This window comes from Sceloporus occidentalis, unplaced genomic scaffold (genome assembly GCF_023333645.1).
Source record: "Sceloporus occidentalis isolate IW3139 unplaced genomic scaffold, rSceOcc1.0.p SCAF_1, whole genome shotgun sequence".
Classification (NCBI taxonomy): Eukaryota; Metazoa; Chordata; class Lepidosauria; order Squamata; family Phrynosomatidae; genus Sceloporus; species Sceloporus occidentalis.
In genome coordinates, this window is record NW_028316981.1 from 87,106,979 (window position 1) to 87,130,142 (window position 23,164).

The window sequence follows — 23,164 nt, forward strand, 5'->3', positions numbered from 1 at the left end:
GAGGAATTGAGATTTTGGATGGAATATAAGAGTGAAAATGGCTCTGGTGAAGGGGAACACTGAGGTGGGATATTAAAGATATTTAGACAAATTGTAATCGAATGTAATAAATATATATATAATTAAGTATTGTACAATAATCAAAATTCAATGTATGAATGTTTATAATTAAAAAAAAAGTTAAAAAGGAAAAAATGAGAACCTCTCACTGGGCAACCTCCATCTACTGGACTTAAAACAGATGAGATGATCCCTGCATTGGCAATCTTAAAATAAAAGAGCCTTGGGATTCCTGGAGATGAAAGAGAATGGCTGAAAAAACTCCTGGAAGACTTCTCTAGCATTTACCCTTTCTAAGACTAAGATCCTTACCTTCTCTAAATGTCCTAAATTGAGAAACTGAATGCTGGAAAGGCAGTCTATTGAACAGGTTAAAATCTTTAAATACTTGGGGATTGTATTTCAAGCTTCAGGGAGAAGAAATGCTCACTTAGATTATGTCATTAGAAAAGTCCAAAGAACGGCAAATACTATTCAAAATTATTTTTTCTCCAAGGGAGCTCAGTTTATTCCCGCCGCAATTAAACTTTTCATGGCCAAAGCAAGATCACAATTGCTATATGGAGCTCAATTAGGACCTTATAATGACATGACTGCCCTTGAACAAGTACAAACAAAGTTTCTGAGGAAGATATTTCAGGTAGCTTGCTGTGTACCAAATGCTGTACTGTGAAGGGAAGCAGGGATTAGTAAAATTTAGTCTAGTCTGTGGATTAACATCTTCACTTACTGGCTTAAATTAAGTAAAAATTCTGGAGGATTAGCCCAGTTAAGCCTGGTAGACATTCATAGATCCTCTTGGGAAATAGCTATAATCAAGAAAGTGAATCTCCTAGGACTTTCCAGGGATACCATTCTAAAGCTAGAAACAGATCAAGCAAAATTGGCTATTAAACAAAGAATCTTAGACATTGAAGGCCAGATGGAAATTGCTGCTTTCCCTGGGCATATAGTGCTTAATAATCAAATGTTGGTTGCTTCTCCAGCTTCTTACCTATTTCATGTTACAATACCTAAATTTAGGAGAGCTTTATCTTTAGCTCGATTTAATGCTAGAAGGAAGATATAGGAAAACACCTTATGAATCTCGGCTCTGCCAGTGCAGTGATGGTGTTATTGAAACGACAGAGCATGTTCTTTTGTACTGTCAATTTTATAAAGACATTCGCCATCAGTTGATTACTCCTCTCCTAAATAAATACTTGGTCATACTGACACTTTTTATTTATATTATATTCTGGATAATCGGAAACTAAACATTGTTCACAAGGTAGCAAAATTTTGCTATATTGTATGAAAATTACACCCTCAACTGGTTGACGGAAACTGAAATGTCTATAGTTGATCTGAAATTGTATTTGAAATTATTTTAACAATTTTTAATAACTGTACTGTGCAATTATTATTTTATCAATTTTTGTATTGGTCAATGACCGAATAAATTTTACATTACATTACATTTAACTCAGAACTGACAACATCTTTGTTTACATGGAAAATCGGTGGAGTTATTTTTGAAGATAGCTCATGAAATAGTTAGCCTTGATATTTGATCTCCTCTCACATCAAACCAATCAGTTTGATTTGAAGTAGATTCTTTACTTTTACTGCAAACAGGATGTTATCCTCATTGTGGTTATACATTAGCTATATGACATCACCATCATCTGCAGTTACATTTTTAATTTTCATGGATCTGTAAACATTATCAATTCCTACATACCTTTTTTGCATCAAAGACGTCACCATAGCCTAGGGTTGGCAAATGGGTGACCCTTCTGATGTTGGTGGATTGCAACTTCCAGCATCCCTCAACTTTAGCTAACATCAAGATGCTACACATTACTCAGCCCTGCCCTAATGCTTCATATTTTGACCTCAGCTCCTTGGCTGTTTTATTTCCACTGTCTAACAACTTAGGTACGACATTTGAAGGACGCTGTATGAAAAATGCATCACATTGTATCTTGACAATACTGAAAGGCAGCTAATCTCCTATTCTTCCCACTGTACATGCCCATACCAACAAGGCAGGTTTTTGTCCAGATGACTCACAAGACTTTAAAAATTCATCAGCCTTTCTCTGTGTTGAGGATCAGGTGCATGTCTGTTGTCTGAGCTTCAATCTCATAACTCTGCTTCAATATTTTATTTTATTTTATTTTCCCCTCCCTCGTATTTTGCATCTGAGACACTGCCTGTTCTTGAAGCTGCTGAATAGTTGGCCTTATCCTGGTAAATGAGCTGTTCATCTGAATTAAATTGTTGGCCATCTGGAATCCACTTGCCATAAGGTAGCTAGAGTCGGATCTCTCAACAGCTCTGCTCCCCACCCTGATCACCAATGATGCAGATAAAGAAACATTGCCAGGGTTATGACTCAGGGTGGCTGTTATCCACATTAGTAATGGACTGTGACTGCTGTTTCTCTAACAAACACCTGAATGAGTCAACATCTGCCTGAACGATGCAGATTTCCTATTACAGTTAGCAGATGCCACTGCCTAAAGAAAGTCATTGGCTAGCCCAATTCAGCTCCATGATCACAGCTGTGCCTTTTGAACTACTGTATAAGCAGAAAGCACGAAACTGTTTGCATTGGGCTAAGTTGCTTATCATTACTTCTGCAGTAATTACAAAGAGTAATAAAAGAAGAAATCAGAGAGTTTTGCCTGAGGCTTTAGTGCTTTTTCATTCGCCTTGCTTGTTATGGAAGTGGGAAATGATTCCTTTTTTTCCTCAAGACCTTTAACAGCTTGAAATGACAAGTCTTTCAGCCTCTCCCAGGCAGAGACAGATATTCTTTAAGGGCATACTGAATTTGTTTTAAGTGGAACCTTTTCATTAAAGAACTTACGTTACTGCAACTGAGAGTTAACACATTTAGATAAAGATAATTAGCGTGGATTTGGGATAAATGGTTGAAGCTAGATGACTGTTAAGGCTCCCAAACGAAAAGAAATTTTCTTCTGACATTTTAATGGATTTTACATCATAGCAAAAATGTTCTGATGAGGGAAATTCGGTCCATCCATTCAAGGAGAACATTTGCACTGCAATCATTTTAATGAGATTTATTCACAATCTTCACTCCTTCTCAGACAAGATGTATAGAAGAGAGCATAAAATAAGGTTTACTAAAAGGTTGTTAAAAGAAATCTCCTTATGGCTGATGCTATGGCAAATACAGCAACCACAGATGTAGCTTACAAGTAAGTGAATGGTTTTGTCTGAACTGTTTCATAAAAAACATGATAAATAGTAATTAGACAGAACATAGCAGTTCCAAAAGAACAGAGTTTAGAAGTAAGGCATACAATGTGGCTGCTGGTAAATTTTATATTTGACCATGACAGCACCAAAACAAAATAAAAAAAGTAACCAAAATTGTTAACGTTTTGTAGCATGGGGAGAATGTGGGTTGTGTTTTTTTTTAATCATTCAAAATCTACTTACATTTTGATTTTAGTTCTGGTCCATATATATAAATTGCCAGCTCAAATCTCAATTTCTCATCAATCACCAGCAACCCTTACATTGGGCCAGGGGTATAGCTATGGGTGGACAGGTAGCAAAAGGAAGGCATGACCCCCCCCCCCCAAAAAAAAAAATAAGGATTCTGTTCCACCAAATTATTTTTTGTCAAGTCCTGAAATTTCTAGCATTGCTGACAGTGATACTGAAAATTATTCATACCTAGAATTTGGGTGTGTTGTATTCCCTTGGTAACTTTGGATGTCTCAACTGTATTTTTAAATGCTGAACTGAAATTCAAATTACCACACTGTTAGAAATTTGGGAACTGAAGGAAAACTCCATTGAGTAAATAAAATTTTTTTATGGGAGGGCAATGCCTTCATTCCACTCTCCCCACCCCCTCTTGTAACCTTCTGCATTGAGCAGAATGAAGCACTGTCTCAGGCAGTGGATTTCAGGTAAAAAGAAAGGAAAGTTATTTGCTGTTCAAGTTGAAATAAGAGACCAGACACATATATGGGTTGTAAAATGGGTCACTTTATTGAATTAACCTATTTAATTCTCTTCTTGAAAACCTGTAAAAATTTAAGGGAGCAACCCGGTGCGGTAGCAACTGTGGCAGGTGGTCTATTCCTCACACTGCCTCCTCGGCTTCCCCTGGGCGAAACACTGGAGCTTCATGGAAAAAAACATGACTGGGTTGCTCCCTGGCCAGCTCACATCTGGAACGCCATCCTGAGATTTCCTCACTCAACTCACAGGACTTGATTGAGGATTATATCCCAGGTCAGTCCTAAGGAAGGTCTCTTTCCCTCTCTCCTTAGTCACAAGACCTAAAGAGAAAGTTTAAGAGGCCTAACCTTCACCCCAAGCGGGTGCCATAGGTGTTCACGTAATGTCCTGGACTGCAGCCAGCACACACAGACACACACCAATAAGAATGGCTTAGCCCAGCAAGTGGAAGCAGGACACAGACCTTGCAAGGAGTAAGCATGAGAGCAGTCCGAAAAGCCAAGCCAAAGTCAGGATACCAGAAGTCAGAGCAGTCCGAAAGCCAAGCCAAAGTCAGGATACCGAGAGTCAGAGTAGTCAAAGCAGTCCAAGGTCAAAACAGCCAGAAGATAACAAGGGTCCAGTCCAAGGTCAAAGCAACAAGGAGTCAAGATACAAGGAGCCAGTGCCAGCAGCAATCACACCAAGAGATCATGCAATAAACTCTGACACTGAGTGGAGGCCTCTCTACAGCTTAAGTAAGGGAAACTCTCCCCCGTGCCACCTGAGGCTGGTTGGCTAATTGCCTCTCTGCAATCCTCTTGGATCTGCGCCTGCAAGCACTCTCAGCCCTTCTCTGTTTGTAAGTAGGCACATCCAGGCAAGCTTCCTCCCCAGAGTCACCACTAGGCTGTTGCACCATAAGAGGCCCCTCTCTAGCACTAGGACCTGGTTGAGCCTCCTCCTCTGGGGCTGGGAGAGCACAGCTGGGACCTGGCCGAGCAGGATTACCACCTGGTGTAGCCTCAGTTAGCTCTTGCTCTGGAGGAGGCTCGTTCTCCTCCTCATCCTCCGAAAGCGGATGTTGGCTGGCAATGACACGTAACAATTCTCCCCCTATCAACAGCCAATGACCGCCTATTTAAGTCCACCCCTAAGCCAATTTTCCAAGTCCCTGAACAACAGTGTGAGGTGGGTAAAAAAAAACCCTTGGAAAGGGGAGAAAATTCCTACCCAGCCCTTAACACAATCAACACAGCCACACTGAAGTCGAGGCGGGAGGGTGGGACAACAATTTGTAAAGAGGGATAAGGAAGGGTGATGCTGGCTTAAATAGCCTCTGGTCCACCTCCATCCCTTCTCTGATGTGGGGTAGAAACATCACATCTAATTGGCTGCTGGCCTCATTCAGGAGATTAGCAAATGCATGTCTCCAGCCATGGTGGCCCAGGGGAATGTGGATTAATTTGTTATTATTGTATTTCTACTGCCCAAGATGGTGAGATGTCTGTGGAACTTTCTGTCCTATGTGTGAAAATAACTTAAGTGGCTTTGGGTGCTATGCAGTTTGACAGATGAGGGAGAGATTTTCTGGCCAGCCATAGGCAAAATGGCTTGGGACAGCCCTATCAGTGCAGTGGCATAATATTGGTGGAGTTTCTGCAAATTCAGTGGAAATGTCCTCTTTTGACAAAGAAGGAAATAGGAAAAATCTGCCACATGACACATTAATAGATGGTCAAAGCTGTCAGTATATGGAATGCAAGTATTCAGTTCATGTTTGGCACTGATGTGATTATGGATGGCTAAACCTACATAGTTCCCCCCAGCTGGGCTGCTACAGATGTAGCTTTTGACATAAACATATATTGTTCATTCCTTCGCTTATTGTATCCAGAAATTAGATATGTGTGGGGAAGAAACAAGGCACAGATACATTGGGTTGAACGGTTGTTTTTGTTAACCACCTTCAAGTTGTTCTTAACTCCTGGTGACCCTTTAAATGAGACATCTCCAAGACTCCCTGTACTCCTGTACTGATGGAGAAGGGTGGTGAGGATACTGTGGACAGGTAAAAAGGCAAACAAATGGGTCTGAGAACATATCAAGTCTGAAATCATCATGGGAGCCAAGCCAATATTCGTATTTTGGCCACATCATGAGAAGGCATGGCTCATTGGAAGAAAAAAATAATGTTAGGAAAGTGGAGGGCTGTCTTTTCTTTAAAGCATGAATATATGTAGGACTGAACTGCATATTACTTTTGTCTAAGCAGTAGCTATAGCCAGTGTTCTTTGGATGAGGTATCTACCATAGGAAAGGGGAATAATTAACACCTTTCTCAAAACCATACCACTTGCTTTGAGGAGAAAGAACTTCCTGCACATTTTTCATTCCCCTCCCCCAATGAGATGAATGATCCTGAAAGTTTATATGCATCCTGCCAACAGGATCTGTAATGCTGACTTGCAGGTCTCAGAGACTAACCCTGACCTTTCAAAGTGCATCACCAAAACATTTACCTACTTGGACAATTTTCCACGCCTCCCTATCATAAGAGATGGTCAAGGAACTTTTTAGCTTCTGTTCCACGTCTGCCATCTAAACCCTCTGTCAGAAAGCATTGTTACTCAGATATAACTGATAAGTATATAGAATCATCCTGTACAGTTAGGTATTGGAGCACTGAAAACAGAAAACGGATATTTCCACCCAGAGAGCAATGTTTTCTGTTAAAATATTATTTTGCATGCAGAAAATACAGTTTTTCTGTGCAAAACTAAAGCATGTGAATTTTGCACAGAATAAGTCTTTAATTGTGAATAGCCTTCAAAAACTACATAGTTTTCAAAGATTTTCTTTCAGCATGAAGAAAATTACTGAAGAAAAAACTTAATGAAGAATTATATCCCTGTCCTGGAAGCATATTCACCTTCCAGTACCATCCCCAGCCCTTTGTGTTTGCCTTTTCAGTATGCTGATGTGTGTACAAGTGCAACATAAACACAAAAAACACCTTTGGACTGACAAGTAGGCCTTGTCACCAGATAGGAAAGGTAGAGGTGGATGCTGAAGCTTTAGAGTAATCTCTCACACAATAAAGTTCAGCCTACTCCAGTACCACTTACATTCAGACTTTTCTTCTCTTAAGATACAGAGAAATTTCCTGAGTGCCCAGCATGCTCTCTGAGATCTAATAGCCTTACAAGCAAAGCAGCCCCAGATCATATTACTACCATGATAGGGAAAACTTCCAAGATTGCCAAGACTTTTTCTATCCCCTTGTGATTCTTTGGCTACAAATCTATCTGAAACATCAAATCCAACTGTAGAGAGGCTAGCCTATTTAGGGCTTGGTGTATTCTTATCTTTTGTTGTTTTTGCCCTGCTTGTTGTTTGGCTTTGTTCCCCTTTCTTAGGGTCATAACGCTGGCTGACATCTCATCAAAGACTGGGATTTACTCTTCTTCTGATGAAGATGTAACAAGGAGGCCTAATTTTAGTAGATTTGGGGGTTTTGTCCTTGCCTTTAGAATCTCCCCCAGTCAACTTGCCTGGGTCCAATTGTAGACCTGTGTAAAACAGCTCCAGATTAAAACACTTATAGCAATGACCCTGTCCTGACTGAACAGAAAGCCTGCATTTTAGGCCTGATGACCTTATTCCACACACATCTTCTACAGCTCAAACTGGAGCCTAAAGCCTTTTCCCTGATGATTATCCAGCCTAACCTTAAGACTAACATCTCTGCCCTCTTGTTGTTTCTGTCCAGCTTGTCCTACTGCCAGTTGGGCATAGTGGTCTTCACATGTGGGATTTACACTTCTTCTGTGGAACATAGCCTGCAGATCTGAAGAGTTCCTGTGAGCTTCTCATACAAAACTTTTTGGCTTCAACAGGCCTACAGATTTATCCATTCTTCTGGTGCATTCTCCATTACCAGCAGTACTAAGACAGAACTAGCTTATAAAGGGCCTAGCTTTGTCCTATTTATTTATTTGGCATATTTATAGCCTGCTTTTCAATTGCAAAGGCTCTCAGAGAGGCTTACAAATTGTTAATTTGACAGTACCCTGCCCTCAGGCTTACAATCCACATAAGACATAACACACAAGGAAAAGGGAATGGCATTAAGGAAAGGCATGAAGTCCAGCAGGTATTGCCTCTTCTTCTCTCCCTCTGATGCCAAGCACTGGCAATTATCCTGACATTCATATAATGTGTACCCACAAGTTCAGTTGGATGTTTGTCTCTTCACTTGTCTTTGTATAAAACTCCATTTATGTCTGGAGCTAAGAAAGCTGAACAGCACATACTAAAATCTGTACCAGCATTAAAAACACAGATAAGAACAATAAAATCCACACCAGAAACCACCTACTTGTGTAAGTCTAGTGCCAGCACAGTCTTTAAATACATGGATCTGTATCAGTTTTGTTTCCAAAGCTTATATTCAGAAAAGCATGACCAACAAGAAAGAAACCATTAGTCTACACATTGTTGTTGTTGTTACTGCCCTTGAGTCAATCTCAACTCATGGAGGCCCTATGGATGAGACATTTCCAAGACCCTCTGTCTTCCACTGCTCTGCTTAAGTCTGCAACCCCATAAAACCCATTACATCGTTAATAGAGTCGATCCATCTGGCATGTGGTCTTCCTCTCTTCCTACTTCCCTCCACCTTTACCAGCATTATTGTCTTTTCCAATGAGTCCTTCCTTCTCATGATGTAACTGAAGTACAACAGCCTCAGTTTGGTCATCTTGGCTTCCAGGGAGGTTCCCGGCTTGATCTGCTCTAGGACCCATTAGTTTGTCCTTTTGGCTGTCCATGGGATCCTCAGCATTCTTCTCCAGCACCACAACTCAAATGAATGGATTTTCTTGCTGTCTTCTTTCTTAACCCTCTAGCTCTCACATCCATACATGGTTACAGGGAATACAATTGCTTGTATAATTCTAACTTTTGTGCTTAGTTGTATATCTTTGCATTCTAGAATCTTTTCTAGTTCTTTCATAGCCACTCTCCCCATTTTTAATCTTCTTCTGATTTCCTGACTGCAGTCTCCATTTCTATCAATGTTTGATCCCAGGTATGAGAATTCTTTTACTATTTCTATTTCTTCATTGTTTAAGTTGAACTTGTGAAAGTTCGTGGTGGTCATTATTTTTGTTTTTTTTATGTTCAACAATAAGACTGCATTTGCACTTTCTTCTTTGATATTTTATGTAAAATAGAGTTGGAGAAACTGAAATGAAACTGACAAAAATTAAACACTCCTACATTCATGCACACAAAAGTGGAGGTAGGAGAAGGGGAAACTATAATCCAATTAAAATTAAGCACTGTCAATCTCTTGACATGGTTGACACATGCTTATCCTTACCTCCTCTAAGAAATTCTAGTTTCCTATGTGAAGTAGATTTTTTAACATTACTATCATGCAGCAGAAATGATGAGTGAGTAATGCATGATTCATTGCTGTAGGATGAATGCAAAACCTTTAATGTCAAACTGTTTCCTGTGGCTAGTTAATTTGCATGTCCACACCCCTGTCTCATATATAGATTGGGCAAACATACTCCAAGGTTTAGGAAAATACATGAAAAAAGGCTTTTCCACATCAACGTCAATGTTTTTCCTTTAAATTGTGAGCCACTTTCAGTGCCAAATTTTTTTGATGGGGAATCAGAATGAATAAATAAATAAATAAATAAATAAATAAATAAATAAAGCTGTTTTCTGGGGTATGTGCTTTATTTTGTTTTTGTTTTCTGCATGCTAACAGAGTCTTACCCATCTTCCAACTCATCCAACTCATAACTTTTACTATCTTGACAATATTCTGATTGTTGCTTGTCCACACATGTCTTAGTTTTCATCTGTGTGATGTTGGAGTGTGTCAAGGCAGCCATAGACCCCATTTTTCATTTCTAACTGCATCTTGGTCTGATTAATTCTAAAACTTATGAGTGTAAGACTAGGTTATCCAAAACTACTTATGGGTTGGCTTTAATTTCTCTTCTACGAGTTGCTCAGCATCCCCTCTCCTACAGAATTTCTTATGAAAGCAGTTTCCTTCAGCTTTGCAAGGCTAGCAAGAGGGAAGACTGGTCCATAATCTATGCCAGAGAGGTCAGGGTTCTCTTAACCCTGAAAAACTACTTTGGTGGCCTTTTCCTAATATATCTAGGCGGGATACATACCACCAAAATGTAGCGTGGCAGCAGCGATTCTAGAGTTCACCATTCACACGCTTGCTAACTCTAGTACGTCCTCTGTATGTCAAAATGGCAGTGCCCTATCTACGTGGGCTCTGCTATTTTGACGTGACAGCCACACTCATGTAGGAAAAGCGGTGGATCGGGGCAGAGTGCCTGAGAATTCTAAATACCCCTCCTTAAAACTGCCAATCCCAGAATGCAACAGGAGGCAGCTAGAGGAGTCAAAGTGGAATAGTAGCACTTTAAAAGTATAGTGTGATAAACATCGTTATTATTATCATCATCTTCATCATTTTCATTTGTATCCCACCTTTTCCCAAGGCAGCTTAGCCTTCGTAGGGAGGGAGTTCTGAAGTCTAGGAGTAGGCATCAAACAAGCAGGGAAGATAGTGGAGCAGAGAAAAGGGCCTCTCACAAAGATCTTAATGCATACACAGGCTGCTATTGGGAGATACAGTCCATCAGGTAGCCTTCATCCAAGCTCTATGACCCTGTTTTGAACTGTGCCCAGAAGTGGACCAGCAACCAGCCAGTGGAGCTGTTTCAATAAAGGAATTGCACGGTCCCTGTAGCCAGGCCCAGTTAACAATGTGGCTGCTGCTCTTTGGGCCAATTGAAGTTTCTGAACACTTTTCAAAGGCAGCCCCATATTGAGTACATTACACTAATCCAAATGGATCCATTTCTGTCTTTCAGTTTGATCTCTGTCTCAGAGTTAGAAATAGCAGCTTGATAACTATATGTACCAGCCAGTTTATTAAATGATGTATTCTACTTTACAGAGGATTGTCCTCTGTTTAAAGATATCTTCTGAAGGGCACTCCAAATTGAATTTAAAGAGGAAGAGCTGTAAGAAAGAGGGAACAAGAGCCTTTGGACATCAGATTCATCAGTCACTCCAGTCAGTTAATTAGGGTCTTTCTCACCATGGTGGGGCACACTTTGTTTCTATTAAAACCACTGGAATTATTTCCTAATTTTAATTTATATGAATAAATTAACATCTATAATTTTTAGTAGAATATATATCCACTTTTATCTTTAGGGTAGGGAGGTTGACACATTTTATCTTTCTTTCCAACAAGCAAGTAGCTGTGCTAGCTCTCTGTGTCCCATTCACCCATCCTGTCTATGGGAACAACAGCCATGCTCAGTAACAAGACATACCGCTTTTCCTTTGAGCTGAAATAGATGGAAGAAAAGGAATCATAGAAAGACTCCCACACAACCAGTCTGAACCCTGCTCCAGTCTTTCCTTCTTGCTCATAAAGTGATGCACATTTCATGCTACCTCTTGGTCAGAAATGTCAGTGCATTATCAACAGTACAGAGTTACCATTTCTACTTTTATCCAAATGGCCTGAAGCAGCTGTTGAAAAGACAACACAAGCTCTAGGCACTAGTACAGGGCAATAGAGGTGAGTCCCACAACATTCATTCTTGGCCTAGACAATGTGGGGTAGCACAACTTTCACTGAAGCTCTCACTATGGCACAGGGAACTGATAAATCAGATGAATAAAACCTGGTATGGTACGAGAGATATATAAACAAATGCCACAACTTCATAGACCTTCCTTTGTGTTGTTCCAAGCTGTGCAGCAAGCTTTGAAAAACAGGTTAGCCCATCACTGCAGCACACATGCCCTCTCTTCAGAATGCCATCTGCTCCTCACATTTATCCAGAATGAACAAAAGTCCTTTAAAAAACAAAACACAGACAAACACTACCACCTCTGGTGTGCATGGAAAAACAAAAGGCACCACTGCTGTTTGTAGATCAAACAGGAATTGGGGTCGAGATGACTTGCCATTTGGAGGCATCTGGTGGCAAAGATGTAAACAGTCTTAGCAGGATTGTGTCTGATTTGAATAGGGAGCTTCTAGGCAAATCCTGTCCATTGAAAACTGCAACATTCCAGGTCTGGTAGACCTATCCAGGATCATGTTCCATGCAGTTATCCATGATGGAAATGAGAAAAAATGGTATAGAAACAGGTGAGCTTACAGGTTGAGGTTATACAAGATGGCATTTTAGAGCAGAACATATGGCAGCATGTCAGTAGTGTGGACCAAAAGGCCATGCTTTGCCTGTTGCATAAATTTGCATTCTAAGATCCTTAGGGTGAGTATTGGTGGAGCTCAGATTTCAGTAACTGTCAGGTAGGAGAGATAAAATCATAACAAAATCTTTCTAAGATATAAATCAGGTAACTGTCACAATGGCAAATTAGTAAAATGTGAAAGATGCCACAGCAATACACTAAGAATTGCTTCTTTGAGGCAGAAACTGTACTAATGTTGCGATGCAGAACTGTATCCAGGGTCCTCTTTAGATCTGCTTTTATATGATTTAGAGCAGAATATTTAACTGGCCAACATGGCCAACTGCCAGATTGAACTGTGTTGAATCCAAAAACCAAGGGCTGTTGGAAATGACCAAGGAATATTCTCATCCTGTCCAGATTTTATGACAGCATTCTGGTTGTCCCTGGACTGGAGGAAGTTTGGACCTGGTGCTGTTTCGCTCTTTCCTTTCTGTCCTTTCTCTGACCACATTTTGAGTTAGGCTTTCATTATAGTGTAGCCAGCAGAGCAGTTTGTTCAGCAGATTGCTATATTAGATAATCTCTGAGATCAATTGGCAGTAGGGCATTTCTGCCTGTAGATAAGGCTTGGACCTGATCATTAATCCCAGTAGCCAATGCAATTTAAAATTAGGTTTGGATTGCCCTTCTCCATTGCATACCTTCCAACTGTTCCAATTTGGCAGGGGCAGTCTCAATTAATCCTCTGCCTTCCCACTTTTCCAGCTTCTTTAAAAATGTTGCCATTTCTCCCTCCCATTTCCCCCCCTTTATCCTCAGCATCATTCAATTGTTACAGACTGAATTCTAAGGGAGAGAAGGGTGTGAAAGCATGCTCTTCCTAGTAGGTTTAGACAAAAGTAAACTGCTGCAACCTCTCCTGGGTTGTATGTCCTTCCTCATTAATAACTTTAGCCACATTGACCACACTCTGATGTTGCTTTCCCATGTGTCCAGTTTTCATCTGTAAACTGTTGGAGGGTATGCCATTGGAAAAGTTTTACTTAAAACTAATAAAGACTATTTTTAAAAAATCAAAAACATGATTTCATTTGTAATTCTATTATGGAATGAATTTATTATATAAAACTAATAAAGACTATTTAAAAAAAAAAAGGAAAAGTTTTATCAGCAGTTCTCCTTTGGCTACACCCCAAACCCTGTGTTCTTTTCTCTGTCTGCAAACACAGGCATAGGAACCTGTGCTTCCAAAGGTAACAAGTAATTTTGCCTTCAGTTGTCTAGGCAATAAATTAGAGATTTCAATATGAATAATTTTCCCCTGCAGCTTTTGGAAGGCTGGGAGGCAGGGTAGTTTGCATTTTTGTATGTGCATATGGACAGGCATCCCTCCATCATGTTGTACAAGTATGTACAAATGTGTACCAATAAATCATGAGAAATATTAAGCAGCATATTTGCCACTTTATTAGTTTGCACTGCAGTGGTTTGAAACTCTAAACTCTCCTTCCTAAACCAACAACAAGTAACAGAAACTGAAAGGGAATTCCTTCCAAACCAGTACTTACTAAATGATAATAATAAAGTGCATTTACACAACTCCTTCAATTCAAGTTTTAAAAATAAAATATTTATAGTCTGATCTATATCACATTATCTTGAGAAATTATCCACACGACAGTATATGTACTGTGACAGCAGCTGCTGGCTATGATCTCATTGGACTACATAAGTATACTTGTAATGGAGGAGGAGCATGATACTAGAGGCAACTTGCCCATAGGGACTGTGATGATGGAGGGGATGCAATGATGCATTTCAATAGAAATGGATGGTTATTCCAGATGATATACTGGTCTGTGCACATTGGTGTTGATTTTATTCTGATATATATCTGTACTTCTTGTTAGTACTTATACTTTTATTTTTTTAAAAGTTGAACAACCACATCTACTAGGCAAAAGATGATGTAAACATGACAGTAAAAGCTGTCTGTCAGGAGAGGAAGTCGCCTGCTGGCTCTTAAGCAGCTCAGGAACTGTTAGAGCAGATTCCTCTCCTGATGGAGATGGATTTCATTGCTATCCCTCTCAATGCTGTTACATACAGCTCAAGAAAATGCATACCCTCTGATTGCCATAGATAGTCTGGGACAGCCAAAGTCAACCCTCTGCATTCCCAGTAGCTCAGCAGATATTAAAACGTCCTGCTTTCCTCCCTTTCAGTCACTGTGTTATTCACTTAGGTTGTTGTTATTTGCTAACAGCCACTGGAAACTGACACCAAGGATTGTAGCTACCCTCCCTCTCCCTTCTCAATGGTAGCCATATCTCCATACTATCCTGATCACAGAAGGAAAAGAGGAAACCAAGGAATATGATAAAGCAGGCACCAGTAGTAGCTTCTCTAGTAGTAGCTTCTTAGGGTTCATTCTGTCTCCCATGCTGTTTAATATCTACATGAAACTGCTGGGAGAGGTCATCCAGAGTTTTGGGTGTCACCAGTATGCTGATGGCACACAAGAATGTATGTTCTTTCCATCCAACAACAAGGAAGCTGTTTCTGTGCTAAACCAGTGTCTGTAGTCAGTAATGAACTGTATGAAGGTGAATAAATTTGGAAATTAGTCCAGACAAAACAGAAGTGCTCTTGGTCAGTCAGAAAGCAGATCAAGGACTAGATATTCATTCTGTGCTGGATGGGGTTATAATCCCCCTGAAATCTCAGGTTCTCATCTTGGGTGTGCTCCTGGGCTCAGATTTGAGTCTGGATACCCAGATTTAGCCTGTGGGCAGGAGTGCATTTGCACAGTTAAAACTAGTGTGCCAGCTGTGCTCATTCCTTGACAAGTCAGATCTGGCTACAATGACCCATGCCTTGATTGCATCTCATTTGGAGATCTGCTCTACATGGGGATGCCTTTGTAAACTATTCAGAAACTTCAGCTGATCCTGAATGTGTGGCTGGGCTGTTGACTAGGGCTGGTTAGAGGGATCATGTGACTTCTCTTTTGAAATAGCTGCATTGGCTACCAGCCCATTTTGAAATTGAAAGTGGTAGCTTAGACAACCTAGTTTCTAAAAAGCCTTAGACAACCTGGTTTCTAAAACATATCTCCTTATGTAAGCCAGCACTAAGGTTTGAGGGGACAGCTTTATTTCAGTCCCACCACCTTCGCAGGTATGATTGGTGAGTACTTGGGAGGGAGCCTTCAATGTGGCTATTCCAAGACTGTAGGATTCCCTTCCACAGGAAGTCCAATTGTCCCCTTCCTTACTCTCTTTGTTCTGGAAGATGAATATATTTTTATTTAGGCAGGCTATTAAACTCTGAATTCAAATTTTAATTATGAAACTTTTGTGTGTGTGTGTGTAAGTGGTGTGCTGTTTCAGATTTTTTAAATCTTTTATTGAAATCATGTTTTGAATGTGTTGGAAGTGTTTTAAACTGTTTTAATAATACTGATGTTTAATTCCTTTCTAACTAGTGGAATCTTTTCTGGGTTGTTGTAAATCATCTTAAATACTCGAGGATATGAAAATGCTTGCAAATAAACAGTCACACAAAAAAATGTTACCAGCAGGCTCCTATTTTTTTATTCCCCTGATTTTTTCGCCAAGGACTCAACTTTGCTCTTCCTTACTAAGAGACCTGCACAACAAACAAAAATGTTAACTCCAGATTTTGCATGCTGCATTTGTTAATGAATGAAAACCACCCCCAATTTGTCTCTGAAACACAGGTCACACATAAACATTAGTACCAAAAAAAAAAAAAAAAAAAAAAAAAATGCAATGTGGTTCCTATATGTGGATGACACTTTCACCATTTGGAGACACGGAGAAGAAGATCTGACCATGTTTCTGAACCATCTGAAAAACATCCACCCAAACATCCAATTCACAATGGTAAGAGAAAAGGAAGGAACATTGCCATTCTTGGATGTCCTCATCATCTACAAACTGAACCAATGGTTGGACCACACAGTATACAGAAAACCTACACACAGAGACAGATACCTACACAAGAACTCCAACCATCACCCAGGACAAAAAAGAAGCACAATAGTGAAGATTTGTACACCAGCACTTACCGTGGGGTACATGCTGGTAAAACACTGGTAAAACATCAGGGATACGTGTGTGTGTGTGAAAGCCTGACGTGCTTCTGAAATGTCAGAGAATCATCCCCTCACCTCTAGCATCTGTGAATCATTTGCGGATCAGCAATTTCCTATGAATGCAAAATTTCCGTTCAAAGGAAATTGCTGTTTCACGAAAGATCCAAGGACACTAGAGGCTTGTATCCTGGTCTTGTGTCCCATGGAGACAATTGCAGAGCCCAGCCCTCCACCACAAAGGGTGTGCCATACATGAGGAAGTGATGCATCCTTAAATAACTTCTCTTTCACCCCTTAAACATAATCTCATTTGTTCCTAAGGGCCATGCACAAAACTCCCTGGTCTTCTCTCGTGGAGGCCAATAAAGCACCCCCACCCCCACAGCGTCATTCACGTGTGGCTTGGAGATGAAAACTGGCTGGAATTTCAGGAGACAAAGGAATAACACAAGAGACTAGGAATTATTATTTAATGCTTGAAACATTGGAAATTACCTGTTCACTGAATGTCTTTGTCCAGTATAATCTGAAGTAGAACATTTTTCTTAGTCTGTACATCTGATATTGTCTGTGTGTGTGTGTGTGTGTGTGTGTGTGTGTGTGTGTGTTTATGTTTATGTATGTGTACATGATTATGCACATGCATGCACTTGTATGAATGTTCTGTTTCAAATATTGCAGTGCAAGAGAGAGGGGAAATGTTAGCAGGAAGCATGTCTCATTGGCTCTTCCTGTTTGCTGAGCATATAGCTACATTGGTCACAGAGTCTATTTTGGTTTTTTCTTTCTTTTGGATGGATGAAGTTGTTTTGAGATAACAACTTAAGCAGATGATCAAAGGATGATTGAAATTTTCACATATTGCCCATGATGCCCATCAATATTTGTTCATATGCCATTGCCTCTCTCCATGGAATTTTCAACATCATGCTCCAGAAATAAGTAGGATGAAAGACATATCCCTCACCAATCCATCTTGCTGAATTGATAACTCATCCTCCATTGCTATGAACCTGTGATTCACCCCTTGAATACTGAATTCAAGGTGAGAAGCATAGAAGAGGGGAGAGTCATACTTTTATGGTAAAGGCACATGCTCTGAATGAATAAAATACCAGTTCAGTTCTAGTCATCTCCGGGTAGAGGCAGGAAAGACTCCTGTCTAAAATTCGGCAGCCTCTGCCTAAAGTATGGAGAATGCCAGACAAGATGGTTAGATTCAGTGTACAGGAAGGTTTATAACAATAACTGGCTATGTAAAAAAGCACTCCATAAACAGGAACTATAGAACAGAAAGGTACTTGAAGCATAGACGTGCAACTTCTAGGGAGTTATTCATCTAATGACTTCACACCATCAAGTCATAGTGGTGATTGCTGCTACTCATTACATAGCATTACTGTAGTAGAAATATTAGTACAGTATAGGGAAGTATGAGCCAGTTTGGTGTAGTGGTTTGAATATTGGACTAGGACTAGGTTCAAATCCCAGCTTGGCCATGTAAACCAACTGGGTGACCTTGGGCAAGTCACACTCTCTTGGTCTCAAACTCCCTCTGAAATAACGTGCCAAAAAAAACCCCTGATAGGTTCACCTTAGGATCAACATGAGTCAGAAATGACTTGAAGGTACAGAAGAACAAGAATAACAAAGGGAATGTACAGTGAGCCCAGCTATTGACTGGCTATCTATGGTTTTTTGTGGCTTTTTCGGACTATGTGGCCATGTTCTAGAAGAGTTTCTTCCTGACGTTTCACCAGCATCTGTGGCTGGCATCTTCAGAGAATGTTTGCCTGGAAAGGACTTGGGTATATATATTGTGTGACCTGGAAAGGCAGGAGTGATTTACATGTATATCTATCTATGAATTTGAACACCCATGGATTGCTATGCCTCCTTTTTTTTCAAAGGTGGCATGTGCTGGATGCACTGGTGCAGCTGCATATACATCACCACAATTGAATAAAATGGGTTTTGACCATCCATGTTTTTTCCATCCATGAGGAGGCCTGGAACTGAACATCTACAGATTAGAAGGGAACATTGTATAAATATGTTTTGCAGTCTATCATACTTCAGATTTTTTTTCAAGCACAAGTTCAATCTTTAGAATAATACAATCATAGAGTTGGAAGAGACCGCAAGGACCATCCAGTCCAACCTCCTGCCATGCAGGAAATCCCAATCAAAGCATCCCCAAGAGATGTCCATCCAGCCTCTGTTCCATTTCTTTATCATTTTGTGTGGGGTTTATTTTTTTTAAAAAAGAAAATACATAGAGATGTGTATACACCTCTTTATGCCATTTTCCATAACATGCATACATACTTTTAAGTACTTTCCCCAAGAAGTGAACTTTAAGGTTAACTTGTCCAATCTTTATTCTTTATTTCTTTCTCAGTTTTACTTAATGTATGCATAACCATATACATCACTTTAATCAGAGATCTGGTTCTCAGAATCTGAAATTGTGCAAAATTCAGATGATAATTGAATTCCCTTTTGGGTATTACTTCAGGAAGCACATGTTAGATCAGTTCATATTAAAATTCAAATCATGAATGTCAGTCCCCATCCTTAGGATAGGAGGCATTGTGATTCAAATCATTGTAGATAGAGATGGTCACATTTTCATATTACTTGCCAAAATTTTAGATGTCAGTTGGTTTGATGAAATTATATAGTCCAAATTCATTTGTTCAAGTATGTATTGTGAATGTTTAAGCTGTGTGAATATCCCCTATGAATGTGTGGTTTTGAAACTAGAGTTTAACTGTATTCTTGACCTAATTTTAGACTGGAATAGTCTTCTGTAAATGGAACACATTGGTTTGTGTTACAACTAAGATAAATTACAAACTAATTTAGGGAGGATAGATGTCTAGTACATTTTACAGAATCCTCTATGTGACATTTCTTTAGATATTTATAGAGTGCTATCATGTTATCCCTCCATATTTTGTTCAGCTTTCAGCTTGTTCCACTCCAGATCTCTGCTATGAATTCCAGTGTACCACATGTGACAATTTATTGTCATCTAAGATTGAGTTTTCATTAACTAGTTTATATCAGTATTACTGGGAAAGTGGGAAGACACTGGGCTAGATATTACAGTATAAATTCAAACAGAAACTAACAAACAAATGTTGTAATTTCGTTTTAATGGTTAAAGGTACATGAGAAAAACCTTTGTTTATCAACATTGTATACAAAATGTGGTGTCTAAATAGTCAGGATTAAAAACTATTCTTCCCCCCTCCAGTTTAATGTTTCCACAAATGAATACACAGTGTATGAAACCTCTGGGAATTTCCTTGTATAGGAGGAGATTAAGGAATTTAATAACATTTTGAAAAATGGGAAGCTTTCAGTCTAGATGGCTTTCCTTTCAAATGGTATAGATCATCCTTGGACCTGTTGGTTCCCAGACTTTTCTGTATATATTTAATGATTTTTTATTGAACTCTTTCCCAACTTCCCCTTATGCAACTTTTATTTCTTTTATTCCTAGACTATGTATAAATCATACAATCTTGTGCTTCAAGAGTGACAAGTGCCCAGAAAAGTACACCTCTAGTTCAAGACACAAACACTGGATAAATCAAGCCAGTCCAGAGTCACATACAGAGGGTCTAAAAGAAAATAAGATGGTCAAAGCAGTTTACCATCTAAGGGGCTGTGCAGACTGCTCCTAAAGAGCAGCCTACAGCCACCCCTTTTACAGCCAGATCGGGGCCATGGCAACTGCATGCTGCGAACCTGCTCTGGCCTTTGCAGGATGCAAAAAGGAGCTGCAAGAAGTGGCCCCTTTTTGTGCCCTGCAAAGAGTGAGATAGTTGCAGCGTCACAGCTTTATGGCACTCTTTTGGCATCATGCTACCCTGGGAGCAGAGTCAGTGTGTGCGTCATGTGGATGCCATGTCCCGACTCCGCCCCCAAAGCCAGTCTGCACAGGGCCTAAGTGTGAAAAAAACAGCCCAAACAAGCTGAAATGTCAGTCAAGGAGTACCCAAAGTTCAGAAAACTAAAGAACAGGGAATGCCATGATGCCAAACATTGTGGCGATGTTGTTATAGCAATCTGGAACTCAACATAGCTGGTTTCATTATCTCCACATTTCACTTTTAAGACTTCTGCCTATGTTTTTGTTGCTATAATTTTAGTTTGTGACACTCCAAATGATAAAGCAGCTCAGTTTCCAGTTCCTCTTTTCAAAGTCAACATGTCCAGGCATTGCTTCTAGGGTAGGTCTGCAAGGCTTCTCTTGTTCTGATTGTAGTCTCATCATTTCCCATTACTTGTCTAAGGAGGCCTCCTCCAGGTAGGGCATGACACACTAGATATGCAAACTATAGACCATTTTTCTATCAAATGTGGATGTTAAATTATCATCTGCAATAGTGGCCAAGAGGTTTCAGAGTGTGATAACAGTAATTTATCTGTTCCAAGGTTGGCTTTATTCGTCATAGGAAGGAGACTGATAAATTAAGATTAGTTACAAATTTTATTGCTTTAAATACTAAAAGCCCCGACCCTGCTCCCATTATATCACTCATTGCCAAAAAAGTATTTGACAAAATTAACTAACAGTTTTATTTTTATGACTTTGAAGCAATTTGGCTTGCCATCAGAATTTCTGAAATGGATTAGCATTTTTTTTTACTATTCTTCCACATTGAGTGTGCAAGTTTTGAGAGTGTCAAGAAACTATTAGATATTTTGATTCCTTAGATTACTAACTCCTTAGGATGTTAATCCTTGAAATTAACAAAAGCTTATTTACTGTTGGTTGAAATATTTCTTGATTTGCATAGATAGGCCTCACTCAGATTTATCACTTTCTTTTGGATTCAAAAGGAGGGGAGGCAAGCACTGGAAGGCCAGCACGGTGCAATACACAGAGGAGTTATCTAAAAGAGATGACAATATGAAGGACACATGGAATGAAGAGTCATATGAAAATGAACACTAAATTCTTAAAAACAAGATGGAAGCTGCAATAAGAGAAATGGCAAAAAAACATGTCTCCAGGAACAAATGATATTCTAACTGAACTGCTGCAATCCACATTGACAGTCAACTCTGGTGCTAACCAACATATGTCAACAGATATGGAAAACAAAATGATGGCCAACAGATTGGAAACGAACAATATACATCCCTATCCACACCAAAGGAGACACAAGAGAATGCAGCAGCTATAGGACCATAGAACTGATCTCCCATGCAAACAAAATTATGCTCAAAATTCTGCAACATAGGCTTCAAGCATACATGGAGAGAAAAATTCCAGAGGCCCAAGTAGGGTTCAGGAAAGGAAGAGGTATTAGGGTATGCAAACATATGATGGATAATGGAGCATACCACAGGATTCCAAAAGAAAATCTGCATGTGCTTTATAGACTGCAGCAAAGCCTTTGCCTGCATAGATCATTAAAGGCCTTAGGATTGCCATTAGAGATATGGGAATGTCAACACATCTGATAATCCTGATAAGGAATCTGTACTCAGGACAAGAGGGTATTGTCAAAACAGAACATGGAGAAACAGAATGGTTCCCAATTGCCCAAGGGGTCAGACAAGGCTGTATCTCATCACACCACCTGTTCAACCTATATGTAGAACATATTGTAAGAAAAGCAGACTTGAACACAGAAGGAAGAGGAGTGAAAATAGGAGGAAGGAATATCAACAATCTGAGATATGCTGATGATACCATAATACTTGTAGAAAATCTCACAGACCTGGAACAATTACTAAGGATGGTCAGTGAATAAAGTTGAACATAAAGAAAACAAAAAATTATGACCATAGAGAATTTACATGAATTCAAACTAGACAATGAGGAAATAGAAATAGTAAGAGAGTTCTCATATCTGGGATTAAACATTGATAGGAATGGGGACTGCAGCCAGGAAATCAGAAGGTTTAGAATGGAGAGGGCAGCTATGAAAGAAGTGGAAAAGATCCTAAAATGTAAAGATATACAACTGAGCACATAAGTTAGAATCATACAAGCTATTGTATGATTGTGTGATTTTACGTATATATAACCCTCTTCCAGTGTTGAATATACACAGATAAGAAGTCTGTTTTCTGAGCTATAAGATATGTGTTCATTCTTTAAGGCATCTCATTGAATGTCCCTCAGACTCATTTCCAGGAAATCCGTGACCCTCTTATTGAGTCCATCCATCTGGCATGCAATCTTCTTCACCTTCATCTCCCCTCTACTTTTCCTAACATTATTGTCTTTTTTCAAGAATTGTTGCCTTCTCATTATATGACCAAAGTACATCAGCCTCAGTTTAATAATCTTGGCTTCTAAGGAGCTCTCTGGCTTGATCTGTTCCAAGACTCATTTGTTTATCTTTTCTGCTGTCCACAATATCCTCAGCACTCTTCTCTACCACCATATGATCTCAAATGAGTTGATTTTCCTTCTTGTGTGTTCCCTTGACTGTCCAACTCTAGGGACATTCCAAAAGGGAATACAATTTTTGGAATATAAATTGACTAAGTAGGGTGACAGAATGCAGTCTTGCATAATCTTTGCCTATTGGAAAACACTGTTTCTCTGAATTCAGTTTTTACAAAGGTTTCTCATCCTTGGGACAGATTTCTCATCAGCACTATCAAATGTGGTGGCACTCATAGGGTACTCATAGGGTATTCTCAATCTGAAAATTGTGAGATGTTTTTGTAATGGAAGAAACAGTGGGGTTAGTATGTTAGACGAGCTGA